Below are 24,921 nucleotides of genomic sequence, written 5' to 3' on the forward strand. Positions count from 1 at the left end.
TGCTCAGTCTGAGAGTCCCACAGCTGAAAGAAGATTGGATCACGTGACATCACTCAGTCTTAACACTTCAGGACAACCCTTACTGGGTTTGTGCGCCTCTAGACTTTGTAGGCTCCAGAGAGCAGTGTGTGTGTGTGTGTGTGTGTGTGTGTGTGTGTGTGTGTGTATGTGTGTGTGTGTGTGTGTGTGTTTTACCTGAGAAAGGAAGGTGACCATCTCATGTTAAGGTGTATCCTGAAGGCAAGCTGATGGTAGCCCTGTAATGAGAGGGGTTTGGTGCTTGACCACGTGGGTACTGCAGGAGATGTAGGCTGGCTCGAATGTGCTCTTTGGAAGCTCCAGCCACCTCTGGCTTAGTTGTCTAAGCATTTCCGGAGACCTTTTTCTTCCATACCGATCCACTTCATAACCTCTCCTGGTGATCATCTATAGCTGTGGAAAAATAAAACTGTCCAAGTTCTCAGGGTGGTATTTTTAGAAGAACTACTTGTTCAAATGCTGTGGCACCATCATTTTTCAGTTTGATTTTGGCAGGCCTGGGTCCCTGAGGATTTTAAAGTAGCCTTTATCAAAACAAAGCCAGCTACTTGGTTCTGAGGAAGAATTCCAACAGTAGGAGATGTCCAGTCAAGAGTGCGCGCGCACGCGTCGGGTGGAGCGTGGTGACGTCATAGCTCTGTTGTTGACTTAGGCAACCACAGAGCCAACTTCGAGGCCAAGGCTGTTCAGTGAGGAAAACACTAGGTTTCTCGTGTTTGAGAAGGTGTCGAAGGGGAGGAAAATGCCTCCTTGGCAGTGACTCTAGGTTAGCGCCCGGGTCATCTGTTCTGTGATGGTGAGCGTGCTGCCAGCATGGGCAGGACTGTGCTGGTGTTGCTTACTGCCATTTATCTACTGCCACTGTGCAACCTCTCACCTCTGGGATCTCAGGGAGCTCTAGAGTGATCCACTAAGTCCAGTGTCCTGACCTGATGTCCTCATATGGAAGCCGTCTCCTGGACTGTGCTATGGGATGGAAACTGGTTACAATCAGACTCTAATGCTTTGAAGTTGTTACTTGGGTTTTGCTATTCAACAAAAGTGGATGACAGATCCTGCCTGGAAGGCAGTAGTGAGGTTACATGAGATGACAGTCAAGTATACAGAGGCCCCCGTGAATACCAGCTGCCTCTGACTTTGCTGGTTTGATCCAAAGTCACACAGCCAGTTTCTTGTTCCTTCTCTGTCCTGCCTGCTGCTTCAGTTCACGATGGATATTCATACAAGTTACTGTAAAGAAAGAGGATTGGGTGGAGGCAGTGTTTCTTCTGGTTTGAAGTTAGAATCCATCCTTGGGTGTATGTGTGTCTCTGTGTGCATGTCTCTGTGTCTGTCTGTCTCTGTGTGCATGTCTCTGTGTCTGTCTGTCTGTCTGCCTCTGTGTGCACGTCTGTGTGTCTGTCTGTCTGCCTCTGTGTGCATGTCTCTGTGTCTGTCTGTCTGTGTACATATGTGTGTGTGTCTCTGTATGCATGCCTGTGTATGTGTCTCTGTGTCTGTCTGTCTCTGTGTGCATGTGTGTATGTGTTTGTGTGTCTGTGTATGTATCTGTGTCTGTCTGTCTGTCGTTTTTCTGTATGCCTGAGTCTAAGTCTACACGCATATTTTCCAGGGTGGATTTTAAAACAAATGAATGTGCAGAATTGTTTGGGATATCACTGGGGCTTATCAGATGGTTATAAGCAGCTTTGAAAATGGCAGTCTCTGTACTTCCTGTCCGTGTCATTCTGGCTGTTCATATTCCGAGACCATTTCACTAATTTCCTTCTTGTCATGTGCGTGCCAGCAGCTGGAACAAGTGACTGGTAATTGCTCAGCAGTCCTGTAAGGACTGTGCCTCCTTCACTCGTCTCTAGATAGTGTCTTACGATGACACTCGAACGCACGCCTCCCCAGGTGTTGCTATCAGGGAAGTTGTTGCGGAATGAGAGAAGGGGGAGGAAGGAACGCTTTGGTCTCCATGAACCATCATGGTTTCTGAACAGACATCTTCACATTTGGCGAGTCTCCGTCATGTTACCTGTGATTTTGTGTGGCTGGAAATCATGCTTGACTCGTGCTGAGTCCATGGCAGTGCCTGCAAGAGGACCAGGTGACACAGGTGACAGTTTCCGCCACGCCTGGAACCTAGTGTGCTCTGGTTGCTCTCTGCCAGTGACACCAAACAGGAAACTGTTGTAGAGTTTGTGGAGAAATCTACTGTTGACAAATGCATTCTTCTGCCTTTGTTGCTCTTAATACAGACACACACACACACACACACACGCACATGCAGAGCTGTTTTACACATTCAGACTCTGCTGCCTGGGTATAAATAGTCTCCCCATGAAGTCACAGGGAGGTGTTGAGAACTCATGATTGCAGCTCACTGCTGGGATTGATTTCTCTGCGGTAGATTGGCAGTCTAGAGAATATCCCTTATGCTATGCAGGGAAACATATGCTTACTATAATGATGGCCATAGGGAGTGGGGAGGGAGAAGCAACCATGGAACATTCAGGAGTCCCATCACAAAGGAGAGGTGTTGGCTTGGCCACAGCTGGGCAGAGAATAAATTTACAGTCAGGACAAAGATCTGTTTTATCCCATTTCTTTTTTCTCCCTAAGGTTTTTCTTTTCTATGCATTTCAAAGCAAAGAATAGCATTTTTTCTTTTTATTTCTAGAAGGATTTTTTTAAAAAAAATAATGAACTTTTATAATTCTTAAATGGGACTTTGAATACAAAGACTGGAAACTCTTTTTCAGCCCCCCCTGGGCTCCCTAAATAAGCTCTATAATAATTAAGACATTAAATCTAGGTATGGTGGCACATGCCTTTAGTGTCAGTATTCTGGGTGCAAAGACAGGTGGATTTCTGTGAGTTCAAGGCCAGCCTGGTCTACAAAGAGAGTTCCAGGACAGCCAGAGCTATATAGCGAGACCTTGACTCAAAATTAAAAAGGAAAAAAAAAAAACCAAACATTAAAAATGATGTAGAGAATGTATAGTGGTTTGTATATGCTTGGCTCAGGGAGTGGCACCATTAGGAGGTGTACCCTTGTTGGAGTAGGTGTGTCACTGTGGATGTGGGCTAGTACTACCTGCCTGGGAGTGAGTCATCTTCTAGCAGCCTTGCCTTAGAATAAGAGTTGGAACTTTCAGCTCCTCCAGCCCCATGCCTCTGCCTTGATGATAATGGACTGAACTTCTGAACCTGTAAGCCAGCCTCAGTTAAATGTTGTCCCTCATAAGAGTTGCCTTGGTCATGGTGTCTGCTCACAGCAGTAAAATCCTAAGACAGAACGTTAGTGTGGTAGTTTTCTCTTTTCTTTCCTTTTTGTTTTGTTTATGTGTGCATGGCCGCAGGACACTCTTTGAGTATCATTCCTTAGGCACATCCACCGTCTTTTTCTTCACGTTCCCAGACAGATTGTTTAGCTGGTTTGGAAGTTGGCTGGCCAGAGAGTGACAGGGATCTGCCCAATTCTGCCTCCCCGGCACTGATATTAAAAATTCAAGCCATCACACCTTGCTTTTTTAAAACATTCAGATTTTGGGAATCGAGTTCAGACCCTCATGTTCTCAGGGAAGCAGTTTGTTGACTGGTCCACATCCCCATCCTTTCCCTTGTAAATTCTTAAGTAACTGCTGCAGGTCTTGATACACACTAGTTTGCTGATATCATAAAATACTACAACGTGACAACCGTTTTAAATAAATTTACTTTTATAGTCTCCTTTTGAAAATGTCAGTATTAATGATAAGATGTATTTCTATACTTTTTTTTTTTCGTTGAGACAGGGTCTCACTATATATCCAGGCTGGTCTTGAACTCAAGATCTCTCTTGGCATTACAGGTGTGAGCCACCTTTAGCTGTTGCCTCTTTTATGATCTTTCTTTCTTTTTAAGATTTATTTATTTACTTACTGTATGTGAGTACACTGTCGCTGTCTTCAGATGCACCAGTAGAGGGCATCGGATCCCAGTACAGATGGTTGTGAGCCACCATGTGGTTGCTGGGAATTGAGCTCAGGACCTCCGGAAGAGCAGTCAGTGCTCTTAATCACTAAGCCACCTCTCCAGATCCACTTTTACAATCTTTGTACAGCTGATTTAAGAGTTAAGGAGATACAATACCTTCAACTTTCTTAATTTAAAAAAAAAGTCTCCAGGAAATCTAGCTGCTGATGTCTCCAACCTCTGTGGGCTTTTTACGGTACACATAGGGCAGAACCCAGGTAAGAAAGGCACAGGAAAACAAGGAAGTGAAGTGCAAACACTTCTCCAGCAGTGGGTCTCAGCTCTCCCAACACCTAGACGCTTTAACACATTCCTCCTGTTGTGGTGACCCCAACCGTAACGTAATTTTGCTGCTACTTCATAACTGTCATTTTGCTACTTCTATGAATGGTAATGTGAAGATCAGATATGCAGGACCTCTGGCATGTGACCCCTGTGAAAAGGTCACTGCACCCCCAATGGGTCTTTACTCAAAGACCCTTTGAGAACCTTTGCTCTGGAAGGGTAAGCTTCTGTTTGACTTCTTCCTCAGCCTCAAATCTGGAACCATCAATGCAGGTGTTAGAAATCTCAGTGAATAAAGCTTCATTTAATAAAGTGACAGCTCTTGTGGTGAGCTGTCGGGACTAGTGAGGGTTTGCACGGCTTTGTTCCAGGGGGTTCAGGAAGGGCTGGTACAGAGGTTGTGGAGTACAATGCTCGTTCAGAGATGTTTATGAAAGTGTGGGGCTTAAGGATGAAACAGAATCACAGGTTCCCTCGCTTCTTCACACGAGTGGTCAGCGTTTCCATAGGCCGTTCTGTGTAACCGGAAATTCCAGCAGTGGCTTTATTGCCCCCAAATGTATAGTGTGTTTTGTATAATCCATCAGTAAACTCTGAAATGGCGTTATTCCGAAGGCGTGAAGAACACTGCCAAATGTGCACAATTATGGTAGAGAAAAAAGTAGAACAATGCCGGCGGGGGTCGGGGGAGGTTAGTGATGGCGTCACATGGCTCTGCAAGATGAGAGGTTCTGGAGGAAGGAGTGGAGGGCCCTAGGTGTGGGGACGCTCGTACCGTTAAGTTGTGTGCTTTAAAAGCAGTTAAAATGTAAATGTTATGTTTCATGTATCATGGTTCAATAAAGAAGAAAGCATAATAGACGCTGGATGATTTTGTAAAAGAAAAGAAGGTTTTTTAACACCAACTCATATGCTTTCCTTTTGAAGGGACTTTGGCCTTTTGATTACGACTGTTCCAACATGTTTTTCCAAACATCAAATTCAAAAGGAAAATTAAAAAGGCTGCGCCACCACGACACCTCTAACACTGAAAATCCCTGCTTTAAGCGGTAGTTCACACTTTAGCCCAGCACTTGGGAGTCTGATGCAGGAGGATTGCCATGATATGGCAGCCAGACTGGGCAGTACCACGAAGCCCTATCTCTGAGGAAATGAAAGATAACAAGTCAGTTTTTCGATATCGTTGTATACAATGTAACACTTTTTAATAAAAGGTCTGTTTTCCCCATTTCACCTTATTTTCCCAACTCAAGCCATCTTGAGATGGAATCCACTTATGTTTACGACTTCAGTGTCAACTTTTATTACGACAAAAACGTGTTCTGGGAGCTTGTGGGACACAGGAGGGTTTTATGGCCAGATGAGAATGTGGTGGGTTCACCATCTTGCTGACCCAGCCTGGGAAATGCTGAATCTTTAAGGTGTGGACTTTCAGTCTGCCCAGCCCCCGTTCTACCAAGGAGCAAATTCAGGACCTCGTTTTTTGCTACGCAGGCTCTGTACCACTGAGCTATACCCCCAGCTGCTGGTGTAGCCTAATCTGGTGAAAAGGAAAATACCTATTTGTCTTGTCTTCTTGTCCTTCTCGTCTGAGCATCTCGCTGGACCCTTGCCTTCTGTTTCTAGGCAGCTTGTTGACTGGGTCATCATGGGGATGGATGATGGACAAGCTACATTCTTTGGTGTATTAGATACTGACATTCTGGGACAAAACCAGGATAGGCATATATGTGCTAAATCAACCCAACTTAGCCATTCTCCAGGGTATTCATACACTAAACTTTAGAGCATACGCCGTTAATGTATCATTTCATCTGTCGATTAAAATTGAAGCTGAGAAAGAGACCGGGCATTTGCGTGAGCTTGCAGTGCTAACACTTGGGGTTTGGAGACAAGAGGTCAGAAGTTCAAGGTCATCCAGAGCTACATAAAAAACCTAACAACAACAAACATAAGGGGTGAGCAGGAGGAAGAAACAGTCGCCAAAGTCGTCCTTAGTGGACACCAAGTGGACTTGGATCATTTTTAGGTTCAGAGATCTTGGGTTGCTGAAAGGCAAGTTGCCTGGGGACTTGCTGTGATTCCAATGTTCCTTTAAAACCCAGAATACCATGAATCCTCACCTCCTTTTTGTTTGGAGACAATGTCTCGTCGCAGCCCTGGTTAGCCTGGAACTTGCTATATAGATCAGGCTGGCATTAAACTGACAGAGATAGGTCATTGTCTAGACTCTGCCTATAAATACTGGGATTAAAGGCATGTGCTAGACTGAAATGCCCCTTTAAGAGGTGGTTATGCTTCTCACAGATGGATTCATGTTAGTGTTGTATGGGTGACTTCCAAGTCAAAGAGTATACATGTGGCCTCATTTCTACTTTACTTTCTAACTTCTGTTTTGCTTTTTGTGACAGGGTTTCTCTGTGTACCCCTGGCAGTCCTGGAACTCATTCTGCAGACCAGGCTGGCCTCGAACTCAGAGATTTGCCTATTTTTCCCTCCCAAGTGCTGGGATTAAAGGCATGTGCCATCACTGCTCTGTTTCTAAAAAGTGTGAACCAAGTAAATTTTTGTTGTTAGTAACTTACCCAGTTTGCGATGTTGTATTCTAGCAGTGGAAAGGACCAAGTGAAATTTGGAAGTTTGGAGACACTTGAAAAGCGTGCGCGTGCATGTTTGTGTGTGGTGTGTCTGTATGTGTGTCTGTGGTGTTTGTAATGTGGGTATGGGTGTGTCTGTGTATGGTGGATATGTGTCTGTATGTATCTGTGTATGTCTGTCGTGTGTCTGTGTGTGTGTTTATCTGTGGTATGTGTGTCTGTCTGTGTGTATGTGTCTGTGTGTGTCTGTATGTCTGCTGGATGTCTGTGTGTGTTTATATGTATGTGTGTGTCTGTGGTGTGTGTGTCTTTGTGTCTGTGTGTCTGTGTATGTGTATCTGTTGTATATCTCTCTGTGTATGCTTATGTGTATGTGTGTGTTGTGGTGTGTGTATCTGTGTCTGTGTGTGTGTGTTTGTGGTGTGTGTGTCTGTATCTGTGTGTATGTGTATATGTGTGTGTATGTGTGTGTCTGTTGTATGTCTCTGTGTGTGTTTATGTGTATGTGTGTGTGTATGTGTGTGTCTGTTGTATGTCTGTGTGTTTATGTGTCTATGTGTGTCTGTGTGTCTGTTATATGTGTGTGTTTATGTGTCTGTGTCTGTGGTGTGTATGTATATCTGTATGTGTCTGTGTATATTCTATGTCTCTCTGTGTGTCTCTGTATGTATGTTAATGTGTGTGTATCTGTATGTGTCTGTGTATGTCTGTTTTGTCTCTGTGTATGTCTCTCTGTGTTTATGTGTGTGTGTGTGTCTGTATGTGTCTGTATGTCTGTTGTGTGTCTCTGTGTGTGTCTCTGTATGTGTGTTCATGTGTCTGTATGTGTCTGTGTATGTCCGTTGCGTGTCTGTGTGTGTGTGTGCCTGTGTCATGTGAAAGCCAAGCCATGCACTAAATAAATTCAAGCAGCCCCTCTTCAGAGTCACATTCAGGGTGCCATGTTTGCTGCCCTGTCCACTGCTGGCTGTTTCTTACTGCTGCCTATATGGAAGGCACACTTCAATTTTGATAAAACAGTTGGTCTCTTCTGTCACTAAAAAGAGTTCTTGTGTTTTTCATGTGACCTGATCAAGTACATTGAAGGCTGTCCCCTCACTCTCTTTCTTATTTATGGCTTTGGCTACTGACTAGTTGTCCCTTAAGGGTTCTGGGCACCACAGAAACTGCATGCTATATTTGAACTTCGGATATATTTAGTTCCACATCACTCATCTAACTGTTCAAAACACATGAAGCCTGTCTTATATTTCATGATTCTATAATTATTCACATGCTCAAAATTGTCTGTTGCCCATGCATGGGTGAAACATTGCTTCATGTTAAAACTTTTCTTGTTTTTTTTCTCTTTCAGTGTTTATTTTTGTTTGTATATATGTATGTATGACAATGTCTGTCTGTATGTATGTGTGTATGTATTACAGTGTCTGTCTGTCTCTTTATCTGTCTGTCCGTTTGTGTCTTCTGATGTGTCTCAGATTGCCTTTGAACTCTGCATTTAGCTGAGGATGCCCTTGGATTTTCTGATGCTCCACTGATAGCAGTTTCTTTTTTTTTTTTTTTTTTTTTTTTCTGGAGCTTGGGACCGAACCCAGGGCCTTGCGCTTGCTAGGCAAGCGCTCTACCACTGAGCTAAATCCCCAACCCAGCAGTTTCTTATTATCACCTGTGGATTCCAGGAAAACTCAGGTCATCAGGCATGGTGGCAAGTGACTATACTTGTGGAGCCAACGTACCAGCCCAGATTATACCTATTTTGGTTCTTACCTTTCTCCCAGAGCAGTAACATCAGAACAATGAGAATCACTCCCGTTCTCTCTCTGCCAGGACGCATGTGTCCTCTCTAGATCATTCTATCGCTCAGTTAGGGTACAGAATTGTTGGCGTTGCTCTAGCTAGTGTAGTCTAGATGTCTACAGATTGTGCTAAGCGTGGGGAAAAGGGTTTGCCAGGAGCCACCTCTCTGAAGCTACTTTTGCAACATAGTTTCAACGGAGACAGTGTTTTTCAATTACAATGCAAAATGACAGCTGTCAGTTGCTGGCTTTTCTAGAGGAAAGTTACAAGCAGTTATAAACAGGTTTGGTGAACAGAAGATGGTTTGTAGAAGCCAAAGGGGAATGATCTTGGGTTTCTGACGGCAACAAAAGATGACCTCAGCATGTCAAGTTCAGAGATCATACATGAGTCTCTTTCTATTTTTAAGGATACAGAACACATACATTCAAGTTGGGGGACATGGCACATGCTGAGGATCCTAGCTCTCTGGAGGTGGAGGCAGGAAAGTTGCAGATTCATGGGGGCCTGGGGTGGGGGTGGGAGACTGAAAAATCCACAAAATGCATGATAATTGGTTACAGCACGAGGGGATGGAGAAATTTTGTCCATAATTTTTAATTTTACAAAGAGAAACAAATGTGAAACTGCATCAGTTGGGCTGGCGACTCCTGTGGAGGTGTGCATACCTGTACTTTGTGTTTCAAAAGAAAGTCTAAGCTCATCGTTTCAAATCCTCATAGTAATGAGTAACGTGGAGAAGAAGCAGTCACTCGTGAACAGATACGTAACTGTGTCCCATAGTTCTTTGGAGGACTTTGGCTTCTGAAGGGCTGCGTAGGCTATCCAGAGATTTGGCATGGCGTCGAGAACTGAGTAAACTTTACTTCCTGACCCCGTCTGCCGCGCCACTCAGCTTCCTGAGTATTGACCCTGCTGACCGTGATGTCTCTGAGCCCCTCTTCTGCTGTTCACTTCAGGGTGCTTTTCTAACTTTTTATTCACTTCTCTTGTTTGGAACTCGGGACTTGTGACACGCATGGGGACATCTCGATTCTAACTTTGATTTAGTGACTAATATGCTTGTGGCCTGGGGCGAATCTCTTCCCTTGGCTGTTAAGTTGCTATTTATTGAGGCCCAAGCACTTGGCAGTGCTCTGTGTGTATCAGTTGCGTTTCTTGCTGTGGTGACCAGGCCCCCAACAGGAAACAAGATACTCAAGGGAGAGTTTATTACTGACTCCATGAGGTCCATCATGGGAGCGGTTTGTCATGTGGCATCTTCTCTCGGGAAGTAGGGAGTGAAAAGGAAGTGGGCCTGGCTGTCGGACTTTTAGGTCCCTACCTCACATTCTCCATCTCCAAGAGCTTCCACAACCTGTCCGGACAGTGTCACCTGGGAAACCAAGTGTTCAAGCATGAGTGTCTACTCAAAAGTGAGATTTCCCACTCAAACCAAATGAGCAGAACCCCCACAGAGTAGAGCCTGTGACACCTCCCCTGCCCTAGTTTCTTTATCTGTCAAATGGAGCTAATAATTCCTCATCTCCTGCTGGCAGTTCAGGGACCATCTGGCGATGTGATCCAGTAGCTATAATGCACGTCTTTCCTTCATGCCTTGCCTCCCTCTGGATCCCATGAAACCTTCTCAGTGTGGGGTAGGACCTGGCTTCCCAAGGGTGATGTAGATCGTCCTGTGTGACGGTAAAAAGGAGATTAAAAACAGCCACGTGATTTTAAGTGATAGCCTCACAGACTCTGTTCTCAGCAATTGCTTCAATTCTGTAACACTAGGGGACAAACAGGCCCTGGTGTACAGTAGGGCCTCATAAAGAATTTGTGGAAATTAACTGAATTGAAGGCATTGGGGAAAGTATGTGCATCTCGCAGATGTGTGGATGTGTGGAGCATGTGTGGTTGTGGTGGTTTGAATTCCTGGCTAAAGGCAGGTGTTGTCTTCCCACAATCGATTTTCATCTCTTTGTGTTGGGGGCCCTGGTCACTGCACATGTGTGATGCGTACCTCCACCTTGTTGGATTTACATAAGCCAGACAACGTCTCCTCTAGCCGCTTAGATGCAGAAAACCAAATGACTTTCTTTGTGCTTTTCTGAGCTATCCCCAAGCCTTTGATTCTCTATTCAGAAAAGCAATTGGGTCATGTTGGCAGGACTTGTGTACCTGTGGCCATGTCTTCAAGTGAGGGAGGCGGCCTGTATGAGTGGCATGCAAACCTGTGGGGTCAGGTGGTGTGCTGGGACTAGTCAGTTTTCTCGGACACGCTGAAAGTTCTCCGCCCTACCGATGCCATCTCCGGCTTCCCAAGGGTAATGTAAATCATTCTGGGTAAAAACAGTCGTGTGACTTCTAAGTGCATTTTAATCCCACCCCACCCCCAAGGGTGACAGACTAGTGGGGGCAGAACAGAAGCCAAGGGGCACGGAGTGAGTCCATGCCATCTCCCCCAGCCCCATTCCTTTCTGATAAAGAGGGCGAGACAGGGAGAGTGGGTGATTTAAAAAAGCACAGCATTCCCACTCAAGTGGTTTTCCCAGCTTCGTTTACCAAGAGTTTCATGTTATTTGAGCCTTTTCTTAACGTGGTCAGTCCAAAGAAGAGCAAGACAGAGGTAGGAGGCCGGGGGAAGTGGAGTGGACAGGACACACTAATTTTTACATCAGAGATCCAGGTCCGTTCCCCTTTATAGCCACTCACCTGCTTTGTGGTCTCAGGCAATTTGCTCTGTGAGCCTCTGTGCTCTGAAAGTAGGATTCCCAGGCTGGACTTTGCCCTTTGAAGGCAAAACCAGAGGTAAAGTTCCAGGGCCAGTCTACTGTGCACGGTAAATGAATGTCAGCTCCCGTTACTGAGGTTTGAACATTAACATGGAGTTCACGCGCCTGCCTGCTGGTGAAGGGGTGGGGTCCCGGCGCCGAGGAGTTCCTCTTGGCAATGGCCGAGGCTTTGGAAAGTTGTTTAAAATCAGATTTCAAAGCAGTTTGTGAAATTTTCGGATTAAAGAGGTGTTGTTTTAGTCTTAGTGAAACATTGGAAAACCAGGAAGAGGAATCGGGCTGTGCCTGGAGAAGGGTAGTTACGTCATCTAGGCGTTAAGCATATGAATGTCACAGCGAGGGAAGCGCTCACCTGGGTGAATGGCAGGGTTTGAGCAGAGCCTGTTTCTGGTGTAGCTTGGGCTTTGTGGCCATGTGGCTGTGGTTTCATGGTGGTGTGGGCAGCTGATGGCAGTGGCCTTCAGTCAGTTGCTGTGTTGACACTTCTTGGCCTGCACGTGGCGTGACCCTCTGCAGATTAGTGTGGGTGAGGGTGGTCCTCGTGGGTTTGTACGCACCCTTGGTAATCATAGGAGAGGTCTCCAAGGTCCGCCAATCACCTGCTGCAAAACCTTTTAGACCAAAACTGAATCGACTTTTCTGTATCCTCTAGTTTGGCCTTGGAGGTGGAGTCCCTGCCTATTTCTCAGCCTTGGCCCCTCTGGTTTATAACCCAGAGTGTTCTCATGGGTTAAAGGATACACCTCACAGTTTCAAGGCCCTCAGGCAAGGTCTGCAGAGACAGCCGGAATCCTGGAAATGCCCTCATTACCACCACTGGACTTTGAGAGTCATCCTCAGTCCCAGGGTGCTGGAGCTCTGGGGTGGACCGAGGCCTGTGGTGGGGCTGGTTGCTGTCAGTCTGCCATGGGATGGCAAATCCATATCCACTCAGTTTTAGCAAACTGACTGTCTCTCCTGCTTTCCCTTCTCTCCTTCTCCTCGCTTCACAGTGGATATCCTTAGGTGAGATTAACTCAGGGGGCAGGGCACAGCCCACAGGCCAGTCCGGCCAGTGAGGTAGGAGAGGTTGGGCTTTTTGTTTAAATTGTGGTAAAATAAGCATGACATCGGATTGACCATCTGAACCACTCTTGGGCAGTGTGGCGCCATCTCCAGAATGATTTTCATCTTGTAAGTCCAAGATACACATTTTTATTTTTCAGTGCTTTTTAAAAAAAAAAAAAAAAAGGATAAAGAATATTCAGCCACATGACAAGTCTGTGGTTCAAGGAGTGTCGACCTGGGAGAGCTTTGTAGCTGTCATGTCCAGATGTAGGGTACCAGGAAGAACCCTTGTACAGAGTAGGGTGAACCTGTGCTCCCTGCTCCTGAGCTGTTGGGGTTCCCTGTTCTTCAGCCTTGAGACGAGGTCAGGGAGGGAGCTAAAAATGTGCTTGTAGGTAAGCACATAAGAGTTAAGTTGTACCTGGTAGTGTGGCTCGTGCCTTTAATCCCAGCCCTTGAACAGCAGACGTAGGTGGTCTTTGAGTTCGAGGCCACCTCGTCTACAGAGTTCCAGGACAGCCGGGGCTACATGGAGAGACACTGTCTTGAACCCATCCCTGCCCCACCTCCATGATGTTATTTAACACTTAACCCCTCAGCTCTAAAACCCAGTTAAAAGACTCGGGTTAATTAATTATCTGATTGACTATTGTCATAGTAAAGACTTAACAGACACCCCCATGTTCTCCATGTGCTCTATCTATCCTCCCCCAAGCTCTCTATGTGTTCTATCCCAGATCCATGTCCTGAGCGGCTCCTTCCTTTTTCCTTTTTTTGAGACATGGTTTCACTGCGTAGCCCTGACTGGCCTAGAACTTCCCATGTAGACCAGCCTAGCCCCATATTCACAGAGCTCTGCCTGCCTTCGCCTCTCAAGTGCTGGTATGAAATGTACCGTCTCCCAGGCCTGGCTCCAGAACAGTTAATTTATTAGAAGGGGAGCTAGCACAAAGCCTCAGGTTTAACCTGACTACAAAGACAGGTCACTCTGTCTATGCGGAGTCTGGTGATTTTTTTCGATGGCATTTTGCAGTTTTGACCATGAAGAGGAACAGGTGTGTTCACTGGTCTCCATGGAAACAGGGCTGTTCACACACCCTTAATATCACACAAGTGTTGCTGGCAGAACAACTTATGTTTATTTTCTAAGCGCTCTCTGGGGCTGCCCTAGATTCTTTGCATGGAAAACACTAGGTTGCATGTTTTTAATTTATTTCTGATACAGGGTCTTTCGACGTAGCCCAGGCTGGCTTTAAAACCTGCTCTGTAGCCTAGAATGACTTTGGACATGTGACCCCTCTGCCTCTCCCTCCCGAGTGCGGCCATTGCAGTGTTACAGCGTGTGCTGCCGTGCCAGGTCATCTGGTGTGGGGGACTGACCCAGGGCTTTCGCACGTTGGGCAAGCACTCTGCACACTAAGCTGTACCCCAGATTTGTAGTGTTGAGTGTGTGCATGTGGGCTTTGTTGTTGGGTCTTTGCTGGTTCCATTTCAAGATAGGGTCTAGCCATGTTGCCCAGGCTGCCCTCTGACTCTCTGTGTATTCTAGGCTAGCCTCAAACTCACAAACCTCCTACTTGTGCCTCCTGAGTGTGGGGTCGTAGGATGTACCACTACTCATGTTTATTAAAATGAACATGACTTCATTGCCTGCATATATTTCTCATGGAAAATCTATTTTGTCAAATGTCCCTCTCCACCCATCTCTTCTTTTAGAACATGGGCCATGTGTGACACCCTGAGAGTCCTCTGTGCTGACATTGTGTCACACGTGTGCTATCACACTGACTAGACTAGAACCTTCTGAAATTATCAAGGGTACAGAATGAAAGCCAGCTTTCCTACTGAGAACAGTTTGTTTACTTTGAAGATTACAAGGCCCCAGCAACTGAGACTGATTGCGTGTGGGCAAACCTTCCTTTTCCTTTTTAGAACGAGTCACGTATGTGAACTGATGGATGGAGACACTGGTGTATGCAGACAGCAGGGCACTCTGTGCATGTGGACGGTTGTTGTGTCCACCGCTTTCTTGTAGTCTATGCTGTGGTCCTCTGTATTAGAAACTGTGGTGGAGGAAACCATACGGTTGTCCAGGCTCTCTTCTGACTGTGGTAAATTCTGAACTGACAGAAGAGGTAAAAAATGTGTGTGTGTGTGTGTGTGTGTGTGTGTGTGTGTGTGTGTTTCCCTGTGCGAGTATATGAGTGAGAGTGTGCTTCCCTGTGTGTGTGAATGAGTATGTTCATGTGTGGGAGCGTTTTCCTGTGTGTTAGTGAGTTTTCCTGTGTGTGTATGTGTGTGTGTACATGTGTGAGTGTGGGTGTGTATATGTGTGTACATGTATGAGTGGGTGTATACATGTGTGTGAATGTGTGTGTACATGTGTGTGTACATGTATGAGTGGGTATGTACATGTGTGTGTGTACATGTGTGAGTGTGGGTGTGTATATGTGTGTACATGTATGAGTGGGTGTATACATGTGTGTGTGTGTGTGTGTGTTTCCCTGTGCGAGTATATGAGTGAGAGTGTGTTTCCCTGTGTGCGTGAATGAGTATGTTCATGTGTGGGAGCGTTTTCCTGTATGTTAGTGAGTTTTCCTGTGTGTGTATGTGTGTATGTACATGTGTGAGTGTGGAGTGTGTGTATATGTGTGTACATGTGTGAGTGTGGGTGTGTATATGTGTGTACATGTATGAGTGGGTGTATACATGTGTGTGTGTGTGTGTGTGTTTCCCTGTGCGAGTATATGAGTGAGAGTGTGTTTCCCTGTGTGCGTGAATGAGTATGTTCATGTGTGGGAGCGTTTTCCTGTATGTTAGTGAGTTTTCCTGTGTGTGTATGTGTGTATGTACATGTGTGAGTGTGGAGTGTGTGTATATGTGTGTACATGTGTGAGTGTGGGTGTGTATATGTGTGTACATGTATGAGTGGGTGTATACATGTGTGTGAATGTGTGTGTACATGTGTGTGTACATGTATGAGTGGGTATGTACATGTGTGTGAGTGTGTGTGTGTGTACATGTGTGAGTGTGGGTGTATGTTAAACGATGGTTTCAAAGAAAGAAGATATATTTGGCTTATGATTTCAGTTGGACTGTGGTTGCTGCCTGGATTTCTTTTAGGCCTATAATGAGGCAGAAGAAAATTGTTCTCCTCCGCTGAGAAGCAAGTGGGAAGTACAAAGGGGCCAGGATATATTATAACCCTTGATTATACCCCAGGAATCCACTTCCTTTAGCCAATCTGCAACCCCCATTCGATTTTTTCCCAGTGATCAATTCAGTTTTGAACCCGTAAGTGTGTTAAGCATCAGTCGTATCAGAACCCTCCCGATCTTTTTGGGAATGCCATTATGACTGTCACACCTAGCATGTGTGTTTGACTGGCTTCCCACATGCCTTTGACTCAAGTCAGAGTGAGGTCACGCGTCACAATGGCTTAGTTGGGATTATTCACAGAAATGGGAAAAAAATTCTTTTAAACACAGGTGAGACGGCTGTCATTTAGACATTGTATGACTTATTAAAAAACGCCCCTTACCTTGATAGGCCTGGACTCTGTCATCGGAGGGACCTGAATTTGATACAGCATGTACATTGCAAAGCAATTCAGCAAGAATCTGTGGGCATTTTTTACTAACGTGACCTGGTGGCAAGTCTCTCTCATCTCCCGTCGGCGGATGCTGGCGATTATAGTGGGTTTTTAAAGCACTAAAGAATAGTCCTCTTTGTACCAAGGCAGAAAGCCGGGCTGTCACTGTAACAGAGACTACTTGCAGCTAAAGACGGGCATACTAATTTGGGGACCAGCTCATGGGGCAAGTGCATCTCAGTCTTCCCTTCCTCCTCCTTGGACTCCCTCTGTGTGAGCTTAAGCACTCTTTATATTGAGTAGTCTCCAGGGACGCCATGTTAACGTATAAATGCAAGGAAGGGCATTGCCAACGGCGTACTCACTGGCAGTATGGAGTCTGAGTAGCAGGCATGACAGTGGCTGTCAGAGGTGGTGATGTCTGCTCTTGGAAAGGCTTCTCCATGACAGAAGACTATAAAGGATTGGGAACAGAATGAGAGTTTAGGGCAGGGAGAAGATACTGGTGGAACTCAGGGTACCAGAAAAAGGATGCTCAGTTGGTCTAGAGCCTGGCCTCGAGCAGTCTATCGTCTGACTTGAGAGCGAGCTCTGGAGGGAGGCATTTTCCCACTGTAGTTAAACGTCTGACAGAAACGGGATTCCGTAAGTTAGTGCTGAAGTATCTTAGATGACGATGGATAAGGTTCCCCGTGACCGCACTCATTCCTCCTCCCACACAGCAGATGTGAGGGGCTGGAGAGATGGTCCAGGGTTAGGAGCATTCACTGTGCCTGGAGAGGACCCCCCCCCCCCATTTGGTTCCCAGCACCCACATCAGATGGTTCACACTGCCTGAACCAGTTCCAGGGGATCTGGCACCTGCTTGTGGCCTTCGTGGGCAGCTGCATGTGTAGGTGCACACAAAGTCGTGCACATAAACTCATGCACATAAATTAAAAATGCTAAGACATCAGAAGGGAACATGAGGATGCAGCGTGTGGGTGGAGCTCTGTTTAAGCCTTTGTTTTAAGACATGGCAAAACTCAGTTCGATCTGGTTCCCTAGAGTTGACCCCTGAGTGGCCGGGCCCTTCTGCCACCCACACTGGCCACCACTGTTGACCTCGCCACCCTTGGTCACTTTGTGCATTTGTCTCTGTGATCTTTACAGAGAGACATTGAGAAGAGTGAGAAAGGACCCAGGAGACCGAGGGGATATTCAGGCAGATTCCCTGGGGCCTCCTCTGTGCTCACAGCCAGGTCTGCCTTAGAAAAGAACACAGCGCCTCCAGTTTCTCTGTCTCAGACCTCCCTCTGTGGAGCTCAGGTTCCTTGGATCAGGGCCAAGGGGAGACCTGGGGAGGAAAGAGGGCCTGGCCTACCTCATTGAGTACTTCCTGGGGAGGCAGAGAAACAAGAGTCTTAGACAAAAACAGTTTTGCTTGACACATTTTCTTCTCTTTTGTGTCCTCATTCTCTATTGAGTAAAAGGGCTGACACAGTAAGTACTAAGGGCCAATGCCAGTTTAAACCTTGGCTACTAGCAGTTTCAAGTCAGCCTTGACCAGCCAAAGTCTGACACAAAGTAGAAACAATTATTGTTCAAGGTAGAGAAAACACCCTTAGCTTTGTGCCAGGTAAATTGGGTTTTCCTAGCCGTCCTTCTGTTTCATGCTTTTAATTTCAGTAGGTTACTAGCTATTGCTACCGTGTGACTTTCAGAATAAGACAATTTTATTAAAAGAGAAAAAGAAGCCCTTTGGCGCCCTTCTTACGGACTTTGAGCAAGTGGCAGATTAGCTTGTGAGGCAGGGCTGCTGGCGAATCCGTTTCAGAAGTAATTCCTGTGCAGGGAAGGGGGCTGGGATTTTGCTTTGGTTTCTCTCTGTGTGACTCTGTAGTAAGTTAGTGTCGTAATGTAGTGTTTACTGTTACAAGATGATGTAAAACTAGGAAATGATTGCCATTCACAAGTGGGTTAGTGCAGTGACAAGTGGGTTTATTCACAGAATAAAGGATATCTAAAACCTGCTTCTGTATAACAGTAGGTGTGAGAATATGTGCAATTTCTTAATTTGTTAAAACACGTCATCAGTGCGTAGGAAAGTGCATATGAGTGTGAGTGCCTACAGAGGTTAGAAGCAGGCATCTGATCCTTACACACACACACCACACACACGTACACATACACATATATACATATATGTGAGCTTGATCATCGAACCATCTCTCTACTCCTACAAATTAATTTTAGGGACATGTTGAAACAGGATTGGTCCATGAGCTGACCACTGATGATAAAACCAGTTATATGCATGTCTGGTTTTAAAATATCCCATAATTTAGCATTTTTAATGGGTTTAATTGCGTTTCCTTAAACGCAAAAATCCTACAAATGTTTCTTATGAGGAAAATGTTCATTACAATAAAGCAGTTCCTTACCTTTTTAGGATTTGAAAGGAGAGGCGGTCTCCGTTCCCCAGCATGCGGGCATGGGCGTGTAGCCCTCTAAAAGACTTTGATAGTAAGTTAATATAAAAATATTCCACTTCCCTGGTGACTTGTCAGCTGAGCAATTTCAGGCATGAGAAGAGGCTGACACCTGGCTGGTGAGGGGCCAGCACATGACCCTCCTGGTCTCTCTGAGCTGGCGGGGGTTGAGGGGCAGCCGTGATGGTGTAGAATCTTTAAATATTAGCTGAGAACTGAAAGCACCCTTGGTTGCATAGATTTTGCTGTCTTTCCCAAGTACTTCATGGAGTCACTGTTCATGTCTTAATCTGTGTGTGAAGCCAACATGGTAGAGGTATTTCCTGAAGTGTTCTCAGGAGTCATAGATGGACCAGAAGTCCCAGTGTCTTGTTTTCTAACAGGGGTCTGAAGGTGATGCTTGACAGCTGTGCTCTGGAAGCACCCAGCCTGCTACCTGGCCAGCCACAGGGCTCTGTGCCTGTCACCAGAGTGACACTAAGCATAGTGACAATTAGGACTTCTGTACCCAGTCTCCCCCCCCCCCCCCCCTCTGATGTAACTGAATGAGGACTCCAAATGTCAAGGATGAGATCCATTGCTCCAGTCTCTGAATAGGGCATTTGAAGGCTCCTGTCTCTGAAGTAGCTCTGCCTGCCAGACTCGCCGGCAGGATTCAGGGTTTCCACAAAACTAGCAATGTAGAACAAGAATTCCCCCTGGGCGGTATGTGCTTCTCTGCCCCTTTTTATGGAGCTGTTAGTCCACAGTACCATAGCACAGCAGTTGTTGGGAGAAACAAAATGCAACATTGTAGCCAGGCTTTGTTTACCGTAGTGATAAGATATTGCACAGTAGATGAAGTAGACAATGTCTATAAGTTAGATTCAGTTAGGTCAGAATAAAACGAGTATGGGTAATTAAAACCTTTTTGTTTAAAACTGTCATTTTTAACATTTCGTTCTTGTCAGGAATTTGACTTGCGCGCGCGCGTGTGTGTGTGTGTGTGTGTGTGTGTGTGTGTGTGTGTGTGTGCGCACATAACCTTAAATATAGGAGTCAGTTTTCTTTCACGGGTAGGGTAAAGGGGTGACCAGGTCCTCCTCAGGCTTGGCTGGAGCCAAGTAGCTTTAATTGCTAAGTCCTCTCACTGACCTTGCGCTGTTTGTTTTTAACTTTGGATGTGTTAGATGTGCTGCGGGAAAGTGTGTTTCTTTGTCTGCCTGTTTTATGGTTTCAACTAGTGAACAATTTTTTCCAGGTAATTGCCAACCTGTGTGACATTTTATAAATCTCCAAAGACAGCGTTGTCATACTGAAAGAGAGTGAAAACTGACTTAAGAACTAAAAACATTTTTTTTATTGGTCTGACAGACTTTTATTGCTATGAAAAAAATAAATAAGCTTTTTTTTTTTTAAAATCCAGAAAGTTCTGTGACTTTTTTTTTCTTCTGTTGCTTTGCAAGTGGTTTAGTGTTAGGTTCCTAGGAAGTAGAAGTGAATCCATAATTTAATTAGACTGCGTTTAGAAATCCCACCGCTTTCCCAAAGGCTTGAAGGATACTCAATTGCAGGAGGAGGAAGGCATTTCCATCATTATTTCCTGGACCCTGTGGCTGTATGTCCTGTCAGAGAGCAGAGCTGGGGTGAGAGGGGATACAGAAAGCTACAGTAGCAGTTCAAATATGGGATTATTTCCTGTTTACTTGTTAATTTTCAGTATCTGACATTTTTGTATTGATGATAAGAATTGGCATGGACTATCAGACAGAAGAGTATTGATCTGTTCTCTTCCGTAGCACCCATACACACAGAAGTAGAAAGCCCACTTCCGTGGGTCGTCCTCTGACCTCAGCATGCATGCAGTATCATAAGCACACACACTTTCTCTTTTGTTCAGTTTGGGACATGGGACAGTGACCCTTCCATTTATAATTCCCACCTCAGTTAACCTGAGAGAGATCATCTCCTATTGATGTCTCCACGGTGATTCTAAATCCCACCAGGTTGACAATCAAAATTAGGCATCATATGACATTTGGTTCTTTAATGCAGTGATCTGGGTCCCGGCTACCTGCTAGAGTCATCCAGATGAATGCCACCAAATGAAACCCTCAGACACCTCACTCCTGCTACAGGATTCTGATGGAGTTGGTCAAACAGGGACCTAGGATGGTTATTTTTCCAAGAGTTTCCCAGGAGATTCTAATCATAGCCAGAGTGAAAAAAGATCTTGTGACCTTGTATACAGTCGATGCAACTTTAAACTGAGTTTAAGGGAAATGGGATTTGTGAATGTTAAGTTGGGGGGGGTGTTTCTTTCCCAGCTCACAGTTACTCTCACACAGAGCACAGGGAATGTGAACAGGCTGTGAGCCTTCTGGAGTGGAAATTTCCAGCCCTTCCTACATAATGAGACTCTCCGTAGGGGGCTCATTAGAATACAGGTGTCCCCGGGAGCCTCCTCTGGCTCTTTCTAAAGATGTGGGCCAAGATGGGGAATGGGATGCACAGTGTGTGCACAGGTGGTGTGGAGTGTGCCGCATGATCTTAATGCAATGACAGAGCTGAGTTCTAGGCCATTGGACCATTCCCTACCCTTTCGGGAGCAGCTCTTTGCTGATTCACGGGACATATTTATCGGCATAATAATGTTGCCTACCCACCTCAGCAAACACATTTTTAAAAGACCCAGAGGACTTGCAGGGTGGGAAAACATAAAATCTAGCAATTCCACGATGATGGTTTTCTTGATTTCATGGCCTGTGTCATAAATTGAATGTCACGTTATTCATTTATTCATGAGTGATTTTTGACAGCTGCCGTGATGAGCCCGAAGGGTCTTTGTAAGCACGCTAAGCTGTGTCTCTATGCCGACAGCATAATGTATACTGTTCCCAAGCAGAGCCGCAGAGATTTCCAACTGCGTATTCACTTGGTATTTAGTTCTCTGAATATTGTCTGTATTCGAGGAAATATTCCGGTGGTTTGTTTCCACATGCCGATTCTCCTCACTGAGAATGTTTAAATCACCCGTGGTTATGAAGTCTTTATTAATAAAATTAAATCTGGTCACCCCTTACCTATACTACTGGATGAAAATTCCTCATGACCTGAGTTCACAACGGAGCCTCGGGCAAGGTGATGTGAGGAGAAGCTCCTTGTGGTGGGAGATGTGTTCTGGGCCTCTGCTACGGCTCCCGTGGTCAAGGGGCTGTTTCATGTCATTTTTGATTTATTTAAGTGTTAAAAGTGGCTGATGACAGTGGTCAGTGCAGATTCCAATGGTGTTCGGCTTGAGGGGAAACTGGTCGAGCTGGGCATACAGTGGCAGCTGTCTCCAGAGATATTAGATACCTAGTGTGTCAGTCACCGTGTCTCTGCAAAGAGACACCACACCAAGGCAACTCTTATGAACGGAAACATTTAACTGCTTGCAGACTGACAGGTTTAGTCCATTCACATCATGACAGGAAGTAGACAGGCGTTGTGCTGGAGCAGTAGCTGAGAGCTTTACATCCTGATCTGTAGGCAGCAGCAGAGGAAGAGACTTGGGCCTGGCGTGGGCTTTTGAAACCTCAAAGTCCACCCCCAACCCCCCACCCCCGTGATACATCTCCTCCAACAAAGCCACACTTTCTGATTTTTTTTTTCCCAAATAATTCCACTCTCTAGAGACTTAGGATTCAAATATATGAGCCTATGGGAGCCATTCTCATTCAGATCCCCACACCTGGGATGGATGTCCCTCTGGCTAGTCACATATCTGCTGCTGTCTCCCCTGTGCTGTGGTATTATCTCTAGAAGAAGCTGAGGTACAGAGTGTGAGGTCATGCTGGCCATGGTGGGACATGTCTGTAATCTCAGCTTGGGAGGTGGAGGCAGGAAGATCTGAGGAAAAGGCAGGTGCAGCCTGAGCCTGTCGCTCTAAAGGGAGCAGATGGGAGTTTGGATAGCTTAGTGATCATGAGTCAGGGCAACTCCCCGCTGTTTTCTGTCTTTTCTTACCTGCCCCCAAAGCATCTTGTTCTGACTGACATCTTTTTCCCATGCCCATTGCTCCTTGGTTCTCAGCTCTGTAGACCCAGTCACATCAGTATGTGGGCCCTGTTCTCTGACCATCTTGGAACTACCCCGCATGATCTTCCTCTTAGCCTGATCTCTCTTTCTCCGTCCCTTCAGTGTTCCACACCCTATCACCCTCTGGCCTAAAAAAAAAAAAAGTCCTTATTTTATGTGTATGGGTGTTTTGCTTGTGTGTATATTTGTGTACCACATTCCTGCCTGGTACCTGAAGAAAAGGGGACTGGATCCCTTGGAAGTGGAGTTACAGATGGTTGTAAGCTACCACATGGGTGCTGGGAATTGAACCTGGGTCCTCTGGAAGAGCAACTAGTGATCCTAATTGCAAAAGTAGCTCTTTAGCAAAAGCATTCTTTTGAGGGAATCATTTCTCTATACTCTGAACCAGATCTACTTAAAACTATCCATCAGTGGCCCAAGTAGCTTGTTGGTGTTCTCTGGGAGTGTTCAGGATGTGTTGGCCATCTGGTATACCTCAACCTTTTCTCCTTAGCCTCCAAACCACTCCAGGAGTCACTAGCTTCCAGGCTTTGACACATTTCCTGAATTGTTTTCTGCCACAGTTTACCTGCAGCTCACTCTGTGTGTGTGTGTGTGTGTGTGTGTGTCTGTCTGTCTGTCTGTCTGTCTGTCTATCTGCATGTCTGTGTGTATGTGTCTTTGTGGGTGTTTGTGTGTGTCTCCGTGTGCATGTGTGTAAAAGTATCTTTTATTCTTCTGATGTAAATATTGTCTCTGAAGTTTACTGTCTTGCCTGCTAACCTACGCTTAGTCCTGGAAGCCTCTGTACAATCTAATATAGGCCTAGAATGTTTTCAGCCTCTGAGATTTGCTGCTGAATAATCTCACCCCTTCTTAGTTTCTTTCTGAGCTCTAACTGGCTGGTTTCAACTCAGCCGTTCTGACTGAAAACTCCACTCCAAGCTGACTGACTCAATGTGGCTTGTCTTTCTTAGCCTCTTCTGAATTGCTGCTCTGCTTAGTCTCAAACTAACTGGCAATTTGTTCTAATCTTCTGTGCTCTTCTCATTCTCTGGCTCCTTCTGTCTTCAACCTATCTCTGTGAAATTCTTGCAGTAAAATGGCCTTTCTCTCTCTATCTCTGGACTGCCCCTCAAATAGCTTCCCTTTCTTCTCTCCTCTTGTGAGAGTTGGGCATAACCTATTCTGTCAAATCTTTCTTTGATTCATTACTTTGCCTGCCACTCAGTTACCCATTCCTTTCAAGCACAGCTGCTTCCCTCTACAAACTAACTCAACTTCATTGTTTGGGATTAAAGTGAGAACTAAGGGTGTGTCTGTATTCCAGCCAGAGGTAATGTAAGTGTGTACTAAGGCTGAGCCATTGCACAGCTAGACACAGTCCCCTCTCCCCCAGTACATAACACAATCTCGGGGTTCAGAGTATGATAAAATATACTGCAACATGTATGTGTCCCTGTCTGTCCGTGCCTTGTGTGTCTGTTCATGTGTGTCTGTCTGTCTGTCTCTCTGTGTCCCCTTTCTTCATGCACCCCATCCTGTAACTCCTTGACTCACCTTTCTCCAATCCCTAGGGATCTGCTTACCCAAATAGATCTAGGTACTAGACAGGGTACTGGTCTGCACTCCATGACCTTGTTTAGTGAACAAGCAGCACAACTAGTTAATCAGTAAACCCAAACTCTGGGTGTTTTGTTTTCAGTTGTTGTTTGGATCTGCCTTTTAAAACCCCACCTTTCGCAAACAAACGCATTTTTATAGAAAACCCAACTACTTGCAGTTTCGTTTTGTCTTGTTTTTTTATGTCCTGGTTTCGTTGACTTCTCACACTCATTTGTAGAAGCACCGTGACATTCTGGCTGATTTTCTAATGACAAGAAATAAAAAGTGCACCTGGTTGCTTCTTGTGTGGGATGCAGTCTTAAGGGACTTTATTGACTATAAAATGCGACTGTATGGGCAATTAGGACAAATTGACAAGCATGTGTTATCAACAGTGCATGCATACACACGAAAGAATTTATTCATCCCAGCTTCTAAACTTTTATTTTTAAAAGTAAAGCTTCGTATGGATAAAATCTTATGAGTGAGAACACCACACACCAAAATTAGCCAGGTTAGTCACAACCGATAATAAGACCACGTGCTCTTGAAAGCGTCTTTGTGCCTCATTTGGTGGCTTTCTTCTCCATTGGTCCTGAAGCCTGAAAGTGTGAGTTCCCTTCGCCCTGAATTCAGGGTCATCCACCCTGCTTGTGGATGACCTCTATCTA

The 24,921-nt window shown here is 45.4% G+C and overlaps 1 protein-coding gene and 1 long non-coding RNA gene across 6 annotated transcripts in view; one reads left to right on the plus strand and one right to left on the minus strand.

The window, feature by feature from the left end:
* The window catches only part of Farp1 (FERM, ARH/RhoGEF and pleckstrin domain protein 1), a 238,217-nt gene that overhangs the window by 93,014 nt on the left and 120,282 nt on the right, over positions 1-24,921 (plus strand).
* Positions 8,910-12,547, minus strand: LOC134482025 (uncharacterized). Its single transcript, XR_015639080.1, has 2 exons — positions 11,415-12,547; positions 8,910-10,393 (listed from the first exon to the last, which is right to left on the minus strand). It is a non-coding gene; the product is annotated as an uncharacterized LOC134482025 (long non-coding RNA).

The sequence above is a fragment of the Rattus norvegicus genome, chromosome 15 (genome assembly GCF_021556685.1).
Source record: "Rattus norvegicus strain SHRSP/BbbUtx chromosome 15, alternate assembly SHRSP_T2T, whole genome shotgun sequence".
NCBI lineage: Eukaryota > Metazoa > Chordata > Mammalia > Rodentia > Muridae > Rattus > Rattus norvegicus.